This window comes from Dryobates pubescens, chromosome 6 (assembly GCF_014839835.1).
Source record: "Dryobates pubescens isolate bDryPub1 chromosome 6, bDryPub1.pri, whole genome shotgun sequence".
Taxonomy (NCBI): Eukaryota; Metazoa; Chordata; class Aves; order Piciformes; family Picidae; genus Dryobates; species Dryobates pubescens.
In genome coordinates, this window is record NC_071617.1 from 23,050,767 (window position 1) to 23,068,941 (window position 18,175).

The window sequence follows — 18,175 nt, forward strand, 5'->3', positions numbered from 1 at the left end:
TCTTCAAAAGACTTTTTTTCTGCAACAGGCACACTCCAGTTAAACATTTCCATTTTATCAAAAATTACCTCTTTCATCAGAAAATCTTCAATTTCTAAAGTTCTGGTCAGTTTTTATGAGAGAGGCCAGTGTATTGTAGAAAACAGTTTGAAGGCAGGGGTAGTTTGGAGTAGCAAAGATCGAAGCTTGGAAGGCTGTTTTACTGAGATCCCACTTTTTATTTTCCCATAGTGGGGAGTTTGGAGTAACTCCCTCCTCTACTTCCTACCAAGACAGAAAAGTCATATTTGCTGTCTCGTTGCACAAACTCTCCATTTAAACTTAAAATCTGTGTGGATGAATGCTGCTAAAATGATAACATTTTTTTTCTGCCTTGGAATCAAGTAGAAACCTCATGTGCTCCTGTCTGAAGTCAGATAAAACACATACCAGCTATTCTACAAATTATTAGTAGTCCTTTCTGTTCTGCTCACTCAGATGCCTTTCTCTCATGATTTACAAAAGGCAATTACCATACAAAACCAGTGTGCATGCAGTGCATGCAGCGCAGTCTTCTGTAGTAGGTACTAAAATGTTTGCTCATGAACTAGGATTTAGAGTCATCTCATCCTCTAGCAGGCTCACTCAGTCGAAACAGGGGGGTAAATCTTCCTAATATATTCAATATATTTGCTCATTTTCTCATAGCAATACAAATGTTTCTCATAGATTTTAATCTAAAACACGTGCCAGCTACAATGTTGTTCTCACCTCCTTTCTTGTATTTAAGCTCTTAGGTCACCCTATCTGCTTAGAAGCAAGCAGTATTTTTAACAGTTTTGATTACTTACACTTGTGGCAGCTGCTAGGAAATGAGCAGTAATGGATCGATGTCAGTATATATGGAGCTTCATAAAGGTCTGATTCTCAGCTGTTCCGTGTATTAGTAGATCCATTAAAATTAAATAGGATTAGCCCATGAAATCTGGGGCTTACTTTGGTAAACTCAGAAACCAGCAGTAGCTTGTACACACACATATGATTATACGGGCTAACTCCTCTCTGCCCTTTTTCTGACAGGCATAGACACCCCTTGACCACAAGGATCCCCAGAAATTTGAAAGCTTCTGTTTCTAGCTATCAAAAAGCCTCTCATGCCCTGTCTCAGGCCACAGTATCTTGAGCATATTTTAACAGCTTAGGAAATTTCACTTCCTTTTAGAACAACCAAAATCTCTCCTCAGAGAGATTTAGGAGGGAACTGTTTGTCTGGTTATGATGTCTTTCAATGTCTTTCAAACAACTGTGAGATACAAATCAATGCAAAACTCAGCATTCAGGGATGTCTTGTAAATTTTTTACACTCTCTGAGGTTTATAGACTGCATGAAGTGGTGAACAGACTAGATTTATTCTGACATTCAGCAGTTTCCATCTCTGGCTAGCAGAACTGTTAATAAACTAAGACTAATTCCATATTTTCAAAGAAGTAACTGATTGCTTTTATAACACTATATTAAAAGCCTCTTGGCAGAAGTGCTTTGTGACAACTGCTAAGGAGAGAGACAGGAAGAGATTGCTCCAGGCTCTGGCCTCTCCTCAAGGGAAAATTACCTCACAAATGGCTTCTTTAACACAAATCCATACTGCCCAAGCAATGGCATGCAACATCTGAAAACACCTGCTTTCTCTTCAGTGCAAAAGAGCATACACATCAAATCATGGAGATTTCCTTGCATCTGCTGTTGTGAAACGGAATGACAAATTTTGGTGCACTAATGGCTATAGAGACTCTCCCAAAGAGTGAAAAAGAAGTCAGCCAAATGTCTCCTTTGCTAAACAATGTGACTATTTGGCCAAACATTCAATTTCTGTGTTTATTTATTTATTAACTGAAAAAAATGTACTTAGGGTGCCCTCTAGGCCAAAATGCTCCACAATATTTACAGCATGCTCTTACACACCCCAATTCTATCCAGCTCAATTAATTTTGATAAAACTCCCTTGCCCTGAAATCACCTGATTTCCCTGAAATCATCTGCTAAGAAACAACCTGAGCAAATAGATAAATCTGTGTTGAGACTTGCATACTAACAAGCTTATATGCTACATCAGGCCAAAGAGAAAAGTGAATATCAAAGTCAAACATCCACAATTTCCAAGCTTCAGACCCAATTTAACCACAGACTTCTAATTTAACTTGGAAATGTCAGTCTGAATCACTCTGGCTGAACTTGCCAGACAGGGATTTACCTAAGTGTGAAAAAAGAAACAGTATCTTGGATATATGGGATTTAATACAGATTAACTAGATAGGTCTACTTCATTACACTCTAACTAACAGGACAATGAGTTTAGCTACAAGTCATTGTACCTTATAAAGAAAGATTTGGTAGTCTGTAGGAAATACAGTAGCTAAAGCATCTGCTAGCTGGAATTTTACAGTGATTTTCAAGGACAGCTCTGTGTAAAGCCAGTTTGGTACCACAGAAAACTAGCAACACCTACATGTGGAAAGGAAGTCCTTGCCACGTAGCTGAGGGAAAGGTATACCTACTCCCTCCTGACATCTCAGTCTTTAGGCTGGAGCTCTGGGTCTGTAATCTCTTACACTACAAATTTCAGTTACAAAGGAACAAATAACATGGAATGTCAAATGGCTGTACTATGAAGCAACACATCTCTGCACCTCTTAGAGGGAAACCTGCAAGCATGTATTAACTTGGGAAATTTCCCCAATGACTACAGTTAGCACTGAATAAAACGGCTCTGTATTTACTGACCATTATTTGTATCCTTTGTTTGACCACATGTGACCCTTATCTATATTTTGTAAAACAAAAAGAAGGGGGGGGGGGAAATCATATTAGCAATCCCAAATATTTGAGACCAAAAAGGATAGCAGCTCTTCCAAAATTTTCCCTATGTTCTAAAATAGGAATACTTAAAATATAACTAAAAAAATCAATGGAAGTTTTACAAGTATTAGTTTGGCAGTCAAACTACATAGAACAAATATGACACATTTTAAAGAACATTTTCAATTACTACTAAAAAACAAAACCAAAAAAATCCAACCAAACCCCCAAAACCAACCAAACAAAACCCCACAAATTAATGGATCAAAAGTGTAACTTGTGCTGAATACTCCAGAATGTTACTTTTCCTCATTCGCAGTATGCTGCTGTTTGTGTAAGAGGACCATAGAATCACAGAATGGAATGGGTTGGAAGGGATCTCTGAGGATCATCTAGACCAACCCTGCTGTTAAAGCATGTTTGCCAAGAGCAGGTTGCACTGGAGCACATCCAGAAGGATGTCGAAAGACTAAAGAGACGGGGACTTTGCAATGTCTCTGTAGTGATTTAATTTTCTACCTTGGACTTTTCACATGCATTTATATTTGTTGAGGATTGTAATGGGTTGGGGCAGACCCCCTCCCCACCACAGGCAGAAATAACGACTCAGACAAACGGATTGCAAAAGTGATGAAAGTTTAAATAGAAAGCAGTGAATGTTACAGAAAACCCAAAGCGCAGTGACAAAGAAAGATCCCATCCCCACCTGAGGGTGCATGCAAAACCCCCAGGGCTCCTTCTTCCCCCTCCCTCTGCTGGGCTAGTCTCAGCTGGCCAGGCCTGAGACTGCCCATCCCCCTGTGGCCTTGGGCCCAATCAGGCCCATGGCTGGGAGATCTCTCCCCCAGTTACCAAGTCTCGGAGAGGGAAGGAAAGAGGAAGTGCCAGACCCCGCACTGGATCTTATAGTGGTGCAAAGAATTATGGTAGGAAATACACAATTTCCTGTGTCCATCCCTCTGGGCTGGACTTCTGGACACAGGAAGTGAACACACCAGGGGGGCACCCAGCTCAAACTACAACAAGGATGGATGGAAAGGATGCCTTAAAATCACTGCCATGGTCATTTTTTCTTCATTGTGCTCTCCCTACAGATGGGTGTAAGCAAACCCAGAGATGTCAGCTAGGGAACAGCTAGTTTTACAGTCATGATTTCAGTATTTTTCTCTAACTGTAGGCAGTATGACAGAATAGCATATCATTGCATAATTAAAATAATGAAAGGTGCATATTTCAAAGATGTTTAAAAGAAAAGATGCATCTCAAAGTGGATCTGTAGTTTGAGATATGTTGAGCTGCAGAGATGTGTATGAGTGAGTTCAAGGGGAATGAATGTCATGGCTTTGCCCTCTTTCATATTTTATTGGTCTTGCTGGGATTGCATAGTGTATAAGCACTATGGACTGTGCAAAGTGACCAAACAGCTGCATAGACCAGAGGAAACTTGTTCTCAATTCATAGTATGCTGAATGTGAGACAAAGAGGTATTGGCAATGCCTGTATCCTGTAAATACCTGTAGAAAAATACTGCACCCAGAAAAAGGGAGCAGCTATGTATTTTTACAATACCAATTACATATTTATATTTGTGCAGTTCATGGTCTTTCCATGCTTTGGTTCTTCACCCTATGCTTCAGTCAAGAAAACATGACATGAAAAGCTAGTTAATTCTTTGCAATGCATAGTTAGTACTTAAAAGCAAAACATGCAGAGTGATAATTTGAAACTCTGAAATGGCATGAGGATATGGCATATAAACATTGCTCCTTCAACTATTTGCAAATGGCTTGATGTATTTGTTCAAAATTTTGATATGAAAAAGCACCACACTAACAAAATTGGAGGGTAGTTCAGATCACAAAAATAAATAGTTCTCACTAAGAATTTGTACATGTTCTGACATCTTTTGTACTATGATAAAACAAGAAAAATGTTTGAACACATACAATTCTTTTAAGTACTTATTTATAGTCTTCATGAAGAATTGCCTTTGTAACAGAATTTTAACAAAGACTTTATCATTTTAGCTTTCTATCCAGGTAAAGCATTTAATTACTTCAGGATCTATTAGAATCCTCTCATTCTTTATACCTCTCTTTCTTCTCACTTATCTGACAGCATGCTATGTGGTTTTGGTGACACATGAATTGCTTTTTTTTCTCTGATTTCCTTCTGTTGAAGTGGCTGCACTGTCTCACTGTCATTTCAGACATGTGCCTGGCTTCTCAGCCACTAGCTGTAACTGGCTGGTCCTTAGGGTGTTTCAAATTCCAGTTTCTCCAGAATTGGACTTTCTTGCTTTTGTCCAGCTATGCAACTCTACGATTTAACAATGGATTCATCACATAAATTGCCTTTGTTAAGGTAGGAAAACAAACATCAAGCACAACCACTGGTGATGAAATGGTCCAGCTGACCCAGCAGCTTGAATTCATTGATTATGAATGCTGATCCACAGTAAGTGTATTCAAATGGGTTTTGTCTTGCATTTCCATCAGCTAGTTGACTTTTGCACTCATTCTTTAGCTAGGTAATGCTTCATTTATATCTCCAGTCCACTTATGATCAATGGCCCATGTTTGGCTCATGCATTAGATCACAGAGCTTCAAACATTGTACTTGCATGTCCGCTTTCCTGTGTATCTTCTTAATACGCTGTTATACATTTTTTTTGGCTCTTGCTGACAAAATGATAGGGCACAAATAGATCTTGATTTGCTATGAACATTAGAGTAACAATGTTCTGAAATACCAGACCCTCTCATATGCTTTGTTTCTTTTAAAAAAATCTTGCTTACTATCTGTAGCTATGGTATGGAACTGAAAATGATCAAAGGGAAGACCAGAAGCAGTGAAAAAAAACCTAAAGAGAAGAACCTCACACAGTCTTAATTACAGAACACTTTTAGCTTGGTTGTCTGAGGAAATAAAGTCAGTGTCTTTACTGTGCCTAGTGCTTCCACAGCCTACCTGACAAAATAACAAAACCTACTCAGTCTGCAACTGGAGAAAAAAAATGACTGAAATTTGAAAAAGTCTCAAAAATAACAATATTCATTTAAATTTTTGAAGGCCGGTAGTTGATTAGAAGTTTTAGATCTATGCAAACACCCACATTGGGACAGAGGCAGGTGAAGTAACCAGCAGTGGCAACCAAAGTCCCAGCCAGTACAGCTCTGGGCCAGCAGTGGAATGGGGTATCCCTGTCATGGGAAGGTAAAGATGAGTGCTCAGGAAAATTGATATTCAGAGGTGGAGGATAAAGTGATCATTAAGCAAAATGATTATCTGTGCATAATTACTGAGGTTGGGTAGGAAAGCAGGGTCCTTATGGAACCACTAATCCCCTCATTTGTGTAAATGTCATGTATTGATTATTAATTGTAACTCACAAGGTGATTCTTGAAACTTGATTAGCAACGAATGGATGAAGGGACAGGAAGAATACCTAGCTGAGGTGCTGTGTTGTTATACTGTAAACAAAACACATAGGAAACTAACATTTGATTCACTAAATTAAAAAACCTTGTTTAAGGGAAAAATTCTACATAGTAGCTATTGTATTCTTCAGAGAATATCCACATATTCATTATGATGAGTTTAAAATAAGGTGTCTTTGTGGTTTTCCAATTATCTGTATTAGACTGTGAACAGACATACTAATTTCATGGTATAGCCTTTTGATTTTAGTCTACAGGACATTTTCTTATTAACCATAACATGTGCTTGTTTTTCTGCCATATGTTTGGTTTGTTTTCCTTTCTCTTGGCAACAGCTTCTAAAAAGATTTTTTTTTTTTCATCATCACTGCACTTTTTTTTTTTTTTTTTGCTGTAAACTGTAAGTCCCCAATAGATTACCCAAACCAGCCCAATTGATTTGACAGCTGCTGTCACTACAGTAATAGACAGGTATTGATTTCCACGCCTTTATTTAAATTCGACAGACATTTGCTAGCACTGCATATAAGCTTTTTAATTCCTATTGTGTTTCTGATTTCTAAATGGTACCTGCACTCAGTTGTTTTTGTGTTGTTATTTTTCCCCCCTTGTGCTTAAATCTCAGGAAACTGGCTTTTTCAAATCTATTATTAGATCTCTCAGCCTAATTGAATGTCTTATGCCCTAGCTGCCTTTTATTTTTTTCTAAATTCCAACCACTGTCAAGAGAGGAAGCAAATTTGCACATCGCTCTTTCCTACTACTCTCCTTTACTAGACAATGTAGCATGCATCATTCGAGTAATTTCTACAACATTTGCAGCCTATTTCCTAAATCATCTTAATATTTAAAAGTTCAGCCTAGATGTCCATAAAAAGTCTTTCCTATTTGCTTTCACTTATGGATACATGAAAGTAAACATGTATACAACACAGTCTCAAAGACTATTTGGATATATGCTTAACTCCACCCTCATTTGACACAGCTTCTACATTTGTGGCCTTACAGTTTTCTTTTTGAAAACTGAGGCGGAATTCAGGGATATGTGGTGAGCAGATTGCCTTAAGCTCCTGTTGTCTAGTTCATTTTTAATTTTGTTTATTCATTCCTAATGCAGTAAAAGCCTTATGAATAAATAAATGAAAAAGCTCTGCACTGAAAACATCCAGAGGAACTACTATTCTATGAAGGGAGCACCACACACATTTCCATGCCTCACAGTTATGCCTTTCAACCACATATATATTTTCTAGTTCAAGCTCCCCAGAGCTGATGAGAGAGATATCTTGGCTTATTTCTTGCTGCAAAGAAGACTTGGTGCTGCAAGAACAGAGTTAACATTGGCTCTTTGAGGTTGCAGGAGTGTTGAAGAGCTCTAAGGGGTGTTAAAAAAGAGCCTCTTAACATTTCATGGTTGTAAACTATACTTTTTATGATGTTGAGGTGTAACTGTCTTATCCCTTTGCCCATTTTAACTGTCTTGGTTGGGGACATGAAATGTGGGTGAGAGGAAGCTGTTATTCAGTTTGATGCTACTTTTAATTTCATAGTGCAGATAATGTATTCAGAAACCTTTGAAGGCAATCTGCATTCAGTGCTGTTAAAGAGTATCACATCTTTATATAGTTTATGGAATAATTTTGATTAGATGCAGTTCTTACTCTGTGGACAGAAGCGTATAATATCTATGATAATTATCATAACTGTGCATCAGAAATTGATATACAGGAGAAAGCTATTTGTTTAGCATATAATACTTCAGGGGTTTGAGATAGGGAAGGGTCTACATCTGAATAAACAGTAAAGACCACTTTAGAGCATTTTGTCCTTTATGTTACTTTACATCACATATATTTTAATGCTCACTCAAAGCTATCTTTTTCCAAACATAAATTTCATCAATATCCCTCAGAAATGCCAGGCACAAACAGTGAAAAATGAGCTCAGTTCCTCAGAAACCACCTGGTTGTGCAGAAGCAGATGTGGAAGGTGTGTGTTGCCTGGGAAAGGTGACACCAAAAAGCCAAACCACATCAAACTATCACTGGGCAAACAAAACCCAAACTTGAACTATTTCAGTGGGGCCCAATCAGGCAGGACTGGAATATGTGACTGCTTCAGCATGATCCTCCTAGGAAAGCTCTCAAGTTGCAAGAAACTGGGACAAAAAAAAAATCCACAAGGGTTTGCTTGGTGTGGATGTTACTCCTTTTCCTCCATCTCAAACAATGGTATTTATTTGGCTTAAGAACATGGAGTAAAATTCTGAAACAGCACCATTAGCTGCAGAGAATTCTTCCAGAGTCAGCAGGGTAGCAAAACAAAACAAAATCCAGCATCTAGGGTTAACTCACTTCCAATGGATAATAGGCAGTATATGGCTGGTTTTCTGAAAATAACCTAGCCTTTCTTGTGTTACTAGCAATGTCTGTCTTCAGGTCTTCTGGCCAAGTCTTCATTAAGAATGCACTGATCTGTGGGGTAGTATTGAGTAGAATCTCACCTGATCTTTCTCTTCTCATTGGACCACACCAGCAGTTGTGCACAGTACTGCCTATTTCAAAGCATTTGGGTTGAAATTGGATTTTGTGGATATTTCCCACTGGGTTAATCTTTTCTGGAAGAATTTCTGACAAGTGCTGTTTCCAAGTAGAGAAGAAATGTAAAACTATCCTTGGCCTGTGGCAGAAGCATCCTCATTGATCCCCTTGTGAAGCTGATGTTGTAGAGCTGCCTAGGGGCCAGTGACAACTAGGGCAGATCCCAGTGGCCAGAGCCCAGCCAGGGACAGGGCAGCTGGAGGTAGAGATCCAAGCAGGATGGCCAGGGAGGAATAGTCAGAGATGGTGGTGACCCCAGGACCCTGATAGAAATACACTGACGTATGTTTTAGGCAGGAGCCAGAACATAAGCCATAAACAAGATGCTTATTAAGCCAGAAGATTCCTTGTTTTGCTGATATCTCTACACACATCATCATAGTATTGTTATTTATGTCCTATAGCATTTTAATAATTTTTCACTTTCCATCTGTGCTGCAAACCCAGGACTTCATCTATTAGAAACATCTGCAGGTCCATAAGTATCCTAGGAGACTATTTTTTGCAACATTTTTGTATTCTGTTCCTATTGCCTAGAGAAACAATCTGAAGTTAATGAAAAGTAATGCAACATTGGACAAAAGGGAAAAGATTTATTTTTCTGTTATCCTGTTACTTTCACAGCAATTTTTCAAATAAAAGCCTGTTCTCCCATCTCTTTGCAACTCCCAATTACCTTCTCAATTACAAAAGTTTATTTTTGCTCAAGTTGAGTTGTAAGGTGCAACATTTCATTGTTTTATTGTGTGACAAGGTGGTTTGTTTGTTTTCCCCCCGAGATTGTGTTCAGTGGTGTAGTCATTTCTGATGACTCATTTCCCCAGTCAGGGAGGACGGATGCTACCAACCCCAACTACAAAGTATCACTAGTCCTGTGGTACAAAGATGGGACACCATATAGGAAAATGCCTTGGAACAAAAAAAGTCAAAAAGAAAACCACTCAGAGCACTGAAAGAAGGAAGGAGGCTGGGTTTAAGCATGTTTTTCAATTGAAATTTGTGTCTGAACAGATTATGCACCCATCCTAGGTGAGAGTACAACAGACATGGGATTATTTTTTTGTTCTTGTTTTACAGCTAGGACACAATGCATGCAGTTGAGTTTGGTTGGATGGCGAAAGGCAAAATAGAGACTAATGAAAATATCTATGATATTGGAGATGAAAGAAAAATATTAAAATTTAATTACAAAATTCTGTAATTGGAAAAGACAACTAGAAGTATCAAAATAAAGTACTTTGATTGCGCCTCTTGTGCTAGTTATAAACCACAAACTAGAGCTGCTCATTTACTTAGGCTTTTACATTAGTCCCTGTTAAGTCAGGCCTCCTGTGGTACCATGTGGAAAACTAAAACCAAATACATATTTGGGACCCCAAACCAACTTCTTATTGCTTATTGCTCATTGCATTTCTAAGTTTTAGGCCAAAGACATGCAAAAACCCCAGTGTGATTAATAAAAGTATATATTGTTGAAAGTATGATGACATTTATAGCTAGAGAAAGTACCCTTTCTCATTATAGTTAAGGTTGCTGCCTTATTGAGTTAACACCGAAGGCCAAAGTAAAAAGTCATCTCTGGGATGCTTCAGGCTTCTCCTCATTTTAGAGTTGCTTCAGAGATCAACAGTGCCCCAAATTGCTGGGGGTCTAGAGGCTTAATATCTCACAATCACAGAATGCTAGGGGTTGGAAGGGACCTTGAAAGATCAACCACCCTGACAGAGCAGAACCACATAGACCAGGTCACACAGGAATGCATCTAGGCCAGTTTTGAATGTCTCCAGAGAATGGGACTCCACAACCTCCCTGGGCAGCCTGTTCCAGTGTTCTGTCACACAGTGAAAATGTTTGTCCTTAGGTTACATGGAACCTCCTATGCTCCAGCTTGCACCCATTGTCCCTAGTCCTATCATTGAACATCATTGAGAGGAGGCTGACTCATCCTCCTGACACTTGCTCTTCACATATTTACAAACATGAATGAGGTCACCCCTCAGTCTCCTCTCCTCCAAGATAAAGAGACCCAGCTCCCTCAGACTTTCCTCATAAGGGAGATATTCACCTTGCTGGCTCTGTGCTGGACTCTTTCAACCAGTTCCCTGTCCTTCTTGAACTAAGAAGCCCTAAACTGGACACAATATTCCAGATGTAGCCTCACCAGGTCAGAGTAGAAAGGGAGAAGAACCTCACTCTACCTACTAACCACACCCCTTCTAATACCCCCCAGGATGAAAGCAGCATCAGTCTTGTTCTACCACACTTGGGTTTCTCTTGTTCCAGATTTACTGTGCCTTTCAGAGAAAAGTTATGAAGGGGTGAAGCCTTTTCTGCTGCCCAGCCAACAACTGCCTTACTGCACTTCCTTCGTGGCACAGTGCTGCACAGTATTTAACTACTTCATATACTGCAGACAGAAATATCATTATGTCTTCTACCACAAATACTGTCTGGCATTAACAACATCCAGATGAAGTGTAAGCACCCTGAAGCACTGTGCAGTTAGCTGAGAGCTGTGCAGTAACCCTTCAACTGTTTTGTGCCCTGTGCTGTCCACAATTCAGCACTGCCTGTTCCCTCAGCCCAGAACCAGAACAAATGCTGGGCAGGGCAGAGTACACATCTCACCCTTGTGTGAAACCAGGTGCTTTCTCTGAGGCAGTGTAATAGCGAAAGTGGGCTTGAAGGTGAATTTTGGAGAGATAATTAAATATAACACTTCTGTAAAGAGACTGGTTATTAATCTGCCATGAAGCTACATCCATCTTTGTGAACTAATTTTAACATCGGCCTCTGATAAACTTGACAAAAACCATCTTTGAAGGCAGATTTTCACCTGTGCTAAATAAATACATTGGTTTCTGGCCTGAGTACTGCAGATCTTTCTGCACTTCTAATTTTATAAATCAAGGAAATGACAGCCGTGATGAAGTTCTTTTTTTTTTTTTTTTTGACAGAAAATACAAAGACTGCTTCTCATTTCTTTACAAGGAAAGTGGCCAAAAGAGAATTATCCCAGAAGACTGTACATTCTTGTTTAATTTTCAATTGCCTTTTTATTCATGGTGCAGACCAGAGATGATAATTTTGCATGAAGTTTTGACTGGCTTAATATTTACATTAGAGTCAGCTATGAATTTAACTCCTCTCTTGCCAGAACGTGAAAATCAAGATTTTTCACTCTCAGAAAGGTATTGCTATTAGATACCATCTGAAATATCTCTGTTGTGTCTTTCCTAATGGCTTTCCTTCAAACCACCATGGCATGTCTTACATTATAAGCATCTATGTTCTGAGCCTAAATTTTCCAAATGCTGATTCTATAATAAACATTTTATTTACTTCCAGCTTTAGTAGTGAGTTTGCTTTATCTCATAGACTGCAAACATGTCCTTTACACATTTTTGTTACACATACTAAATAAATAAATAGGTTATAAAAGTAGTAGTAAAGCAAGGAAAACACCTTATTTAGGTGCATATTTAAATAACTTCAAGAACTGGATTGCAAATCCTACACAGCAACTCTAGGCAATGTCCTAGATGCAATGACATGGTTATTTTTTTTTTTCCTGCTCTATATTTAGGTAGTCTTTCTAACTGCCCTGTTCTCTTGGAAAAAGGGAGATGGGCTTAACTCCCACCAGTGACTGATCAGCTGCTGCTGTCAGTCCTGAGGTCAGGTGTACCACCTGGTTTTCACAAAACCAGCACGTAGCTCAGCTGAGCAGCAGATGGACACGGGGGTATAAGAATTGTGCATACACGTGAGCTGAGACAGATGGCCTGAGGAGTGTTATTCCATGGGGTGCAGATAGATTCCTCCAGGAGCTGCTGTGTTAAGAGGCAGAAGGGCACAAGTACTACGCTGAACTCTGCTATTTTGAAGAAGTAGAACTGAAGCCCTGAAAAAAGTGAAAAAAAGAGAGGCCTGTCATGCCATGGCTCCATGGTACTTTCTAAATCAAACACTAAGGAAGTTTGCTAGAGCTGAACCTATGAACATAATTTCCTACCATGACACAGAATAATGACCAGTTTATTAACATTTGGGAAAGACTGGAGTCATGTTATGCCTCCGCTTGGATCCATCTTTTCATTGCTATCAGATGGTGACTTTTATACATGGAACTCAAGAAAGTTTTCTTACTTACTTACTGATTAATGCAGGACTGGTTTGCCAGCTCATTTGTGGAGGTACACAGATTGACATTTAACTCTTCAGCATAACATGCAGTCACAGAATCACAGACTGTTAGAGATTGGAAGGGACTTCCATATATCATTGAGTCCAGCCCCCTGCCAAAGCAGGATCACCCAGGGTAATCTGCACAGGAATGCATCCAGGCAGGTTTTGAAAGTCTGCAGAGAAGGAGACACCACAACCTCCCTGGGCAGCCTGTTCCAGTGCTCTGTCACCCTCGCTGTAAAGAAGTTTCTCCTCATACTGAGGTGAAACCTTCTACATTCAAATTTGTGTCCATTGTTCCTTATTACTGTGCACCACCAAAAAAAAGATTGGCCCCCTCCACTTGACACCCACTCTTCAGATATTTATAGACATTGATCAGATCCCCTCTCAGTCTTCTCCAGACTAAACAGCCCCAGGTCTCTCAGACTCTCTTCATGGGGCAGATGCTCAAATTGCCTAATCATCCTTGTGGCTCTCGATTGGACCCTCTACAGCAGCTCCCTGTCTCTCTTGAATTGGGGAGCCCAAAACTGGACAAAATACTCCTGGTGTGGTCTCACCAAGGCAGAGCAGAGGGGGAGAAGAACCTTCCTAGACCTGCTAGACACACTTTTCTTGATGCACCCCAGGATACCATTGGCTCTCTTGGCCACAAGGGCACATTGCTGTCCCATGGAGAACTTGATGTCCACTAGGACTCCAAGGACTTTCTCCATGGAGCTGCCTTCCAGCAGGGCAACCCCTAACCTGTATTGGTGCCTGTTGTTATTCCTCCCCAGATGCAGGACCCTGCACTTGTCCTTATTGAACTTCATGAGATTTACCTTCACCCAGCTCTCCAGCCTGTTCAGATCTCATTGGATGGCAGCACAGCCTTAACGGGGTGTCATGGAATCACAGAACTGTCAGGGTTGGAAGGGACCTCAAGGATCACCTAGTTCCAACCCCCCTGCCATGGGTAGGGACACCTCACACTAGATCATGTTGCTCAGAACCCCGTCCAGCCTGGCCTCAAAAACTTCCAGGGATGGGGCTTCTACCACCTCCCTGGCAACATGTTCCAATGTCTCACCACCCTCATGGTGAAGAACTTATTCCTAATACCCAATCTGAATCTACCCACTTCTAGTTTTGCTCCATTCCCCTAGTCCTATCACTACCTGACATCCTAAAAAGTTCCTCATCAGTCTTCCTGTAGGCCCCTTTCAGATACCGGAAGGCCACAGTATGGTCTTGTGGTGGTTTTAGGCTATGCCAGACTGAATAGTCCAAACTCTCTGTCTGTCTCCATAGAAGAGGTGCTCCAGCCCTCTCATCATCCTCATGGCCATTCTTTGGACATGTGCTGGCCACTGCCCCAGTTTTGTATCATTGGTGAACTTGCTGAGGGTACACTCAATCCCCTCATCCAGGTTGTTATTTTCAATGCACCTCATGGACCAACCATCTATGCCACATTTCCTGATCTTTTCTATGAGGATGTTATGGGAGACAGTATCAAAATCCTTACTGAAGTCGAGGTATATGACATCCACAGCTCTCCTTTTGTCTACCCATTTGGTTGAGTTGATCTGCTGGAGGGTAGAGAGGCTCTGCAGAGGGACCTCGACAGGCTGGACAGATGGGCAGAATCCAATGGCATGAGATTTAACACATCCAAGTGCCAGGTTCTGCACATTGGCCACAACAACCCCATGCAGAGCTACAAGCTGGGGTCAGAGTGGCTGGAGAGCAGTCAGGCAGAGAGCAACCTGGGGGTGCTGGTTGACGGTAGACTGAACATGAGCCTGCAGTGTGCCCAGGCAGCCAAGAGGGCCAATGGCATCCTGGCCTGCATCAGGAACAGTGTGGCCAGCAGGAGCAGGGAGGTCATTCTGCCCCTGTACACTGCACTGGTTAGGCCACACCTTGAGTACTGTGTCCAGTTCTGGGCCCCTCAGTTTAGGAAGGATGTTGACTTGCTGGAACGAGTCCAGAGAAGAGCAACAAAGTTGGTGAGGGGTTTGGAACATAAGCCCTACGAGGAGAGGCTGAGGGAGCTGGGGTTGCTTAGCCTGGAGAAGAGGAGACTCAGGGGTGACCTTATCACTCTCTACAACTACCTGAAGGGAGGTTGTAGACAGACGGATGTTGGTCTCCTCCCAGGCGGCCAGTACCAGAACAAGAGGACACAGTCTCAGGCTGGGCCAGGGGAGATTCAGGCTGGATGTTAGGAAAAAGTTCTATACAGAAAGAGTGATTGCCCATTGGAATGGGCTGCCTGGGGAGGTGGTGGAGTCGCCATCACTGGAGGTTTTCAGGAGAAGACTTGATGGGGTGCTTGGTGCCGTGGGTTAGTTGTTTGGGTGGTGTTGGATTGGTTGATGGGTTGGACGCGATGATCTTGAAGGTCTCTTCCAACCTGGTTTATTCAATGTATTCTATGTATTCTTCAGAGGTCCCTTGCAAACCTTACCATTCTGTGATTCTGTGATTCTGTGTGTGCACGTTCATTCACATGTACTCATGGTTTCATAGGCGGCTATCAGATTAGTCAAGCAGGATCTCCCCTTGGTAAATCAATGTTGGCTGATCCTGATAACTCTCTTTTCTTCCACGTGGTTAGAGATAACTACCAGAATGAGCTGCTCCGTCATCTTTCGAGGGATGGAGGTGAGGCTGACTGGTCTGTGGTTGCCTGGGTCTTCCTTCTTGCCTTTTTTGAAGACTGGAGTCACATTGACTTTCTTCCAGTCAACAGGCACCTTTCCTGCTCTCCATCACTTTTCAAAGATGATGGAGAGAGGTTCAGCAACAGTATCAGCACCTCTCTCAGTACTCATGGATGCACCCCATGAGTGCCCATGGATTTGTGTGTTTTCAGTTTTCATGTGTTTGGTACACATGATCTCTAACCCAGTCCTGACTGAGTAGTGGAGTGTCCTCCTCCTTCCAGTTCTGCTCCCTTGGTTTCAGAGACTGGGGCTCCTGAGGGCTGATCTTAGGAGTAAAGGCTGAGGCAAAGAAGGCATTCAGCAATTCTGCCATCTCTGCATCATCAGTTATCATATCTCCCATATTGTTCACTAGGGAACACACCTTTTCCCCGCTCTTCCTTTTGTCATTGATGTATTTGAAAAAGCTCTTTTTGTTTTCTTTCACCTCCCTGGCAAGACTCAGATCCGAGAGCACCTTGGCCTTCCTTATTGCATCTCTACATTCTCTGACAATATTTCTATAAACCTCCCAATTGACCAGACCTCCTTAACACATACTGTAATCCACCTTTTTCTTTTTGAGCTTCTCCAAGAGCTTCCTGATTATCCACGCAGGGCTCCTGCCTCCCTTACTTGATTTTTTTTTCTTGAGCTTGGAAGAGGTAATGTTTAAATATGAACCAGCTCTCTTGGGTTCCACTTCCTTCTAGAGCCCTAGCCCACTGGATACATCTAAGTAGAGTTTTGAAGAGGGAAAAGTTAGCCCTCTTAAAGTCCAGAGTTGTATTTTTACTTATCACCCTGCTTCTTTGTCTAGTGATATTAAACTCTAACATGTGGTGGTCACTACAGCCAAGATTGCCCCCAGCCTTAAGATCTACAACCAGTCTGTCTTTGTTTGCTAGTACGAAGTCCAGCATCATGCTTCTCCTTTTTGGTTGTTCAACTACCTGCCTCAGAGAGTTGTCAACAGTCATTGTAGTGCAGGGAATATAGCCTATCTACTCTCAGTTTTATTCTTTTGCTGCAACTACTTGCATATCCTGTCCCCAGAACCAACCTGCAGAGAAATACAAGTTTGATTTTCTTTCATCTAGTTGCCTTTGCACCTAAAATATTGGTAGAAAGGACTCTACAATATTGCATTGGTTGACATGCTGTTTTCTCTTCTCCATCCTCCCTCACAAAAGAAACACTTTGCAAAGTAGCATGTCTCCTACTTTTGTTTGATTACTCTTTCTGGGATTTAAGAGTTGCTGCTGAGAGCAAAGGGAAAATTTTTTTCATAGGCAAGAGAGGATATGTTTCCAAATGTGGTCAAAACCCCACACTGTCTCATTTTATGTTATATTCTCTTCTCTTTATATAGTTCCTTTCTTTTTTGTTAAATTAAATGGCAATTATACTATTTCATACATTCAAGTCCTTTTGAACAGGAGGGAAATTACTAGGTACTAATCACCAGGATCCTTAGTCATTAACTGCTGAATAGAAATGGGCATTCTTCCACCTGCTCTTGACCCTTATTTCAAAACACAGCTCATTTATCCTGAGAACTGAGGAAGGAATTTTCTACAGAATGAGGATGAGAGGAAAAAAAAAGAGGCTCATTATGCAGAACAGACACCCTCCTGGTGCCATTGTATTTTCCCCTCTTCTGAAAGCAGAAAGGTTCCTTTTTGCTTATTAATTTTTATGACATCCAGATAAGAAAATAAACTCCACTTTCACAAATGTTTTACATCAAGTCCTAAAACCTCACCATCACTATTGAAGAATGCACAAATCCCAACCCTGGAGAGGAAGTCATTAAATACAGAATGTACATTACAGAATTACAAAAGTTAAATAAAAGACAAGGACTTATTAGGAGATTCACAGCCTTTAGCCTGAGAACAGAGCTTGATGAAAACCAGAGTGTTTTCTGCTATATGAATTTTGGAGTGTATGCTGTTGGAGCAGTTTCTAATAATGGGTGAGTGATTGGGCTATCATTTGTCATGTGTTTTTCTTCCATTCTTTTCCTGCAGGAGAGTATGTGGTGCAATTCTTTGGTTCAGTCACTTTTGTCTGTTCTTTTTCATACTGCCAGATACTTACATTGTAGAACTCTGAGTCAAAGTAGTACTGTTTAGGCTTTTAGTAGGAGGGAAATAGTGTTTTGATGGTCACCAGTTCCTAGGTAAACTAGGGTAAGGACTAGGTAAGATCACTGCTAGAACATTACATCTGAAATGTGTTTTTCAGTTTGATGGAGATTGGGTAAATTTCTCTAGATGATTCATCAGCTACTGGATTCAGAATTGGATGAAGCCTGTGCCAAAAGTTTAGTGCTCCTTCAAAAATTCTGAGTATTCTCTCTCATAAAGAGCTTTTGTGGGGCTCACAATTCTGAACTGGATAACTGAGTTG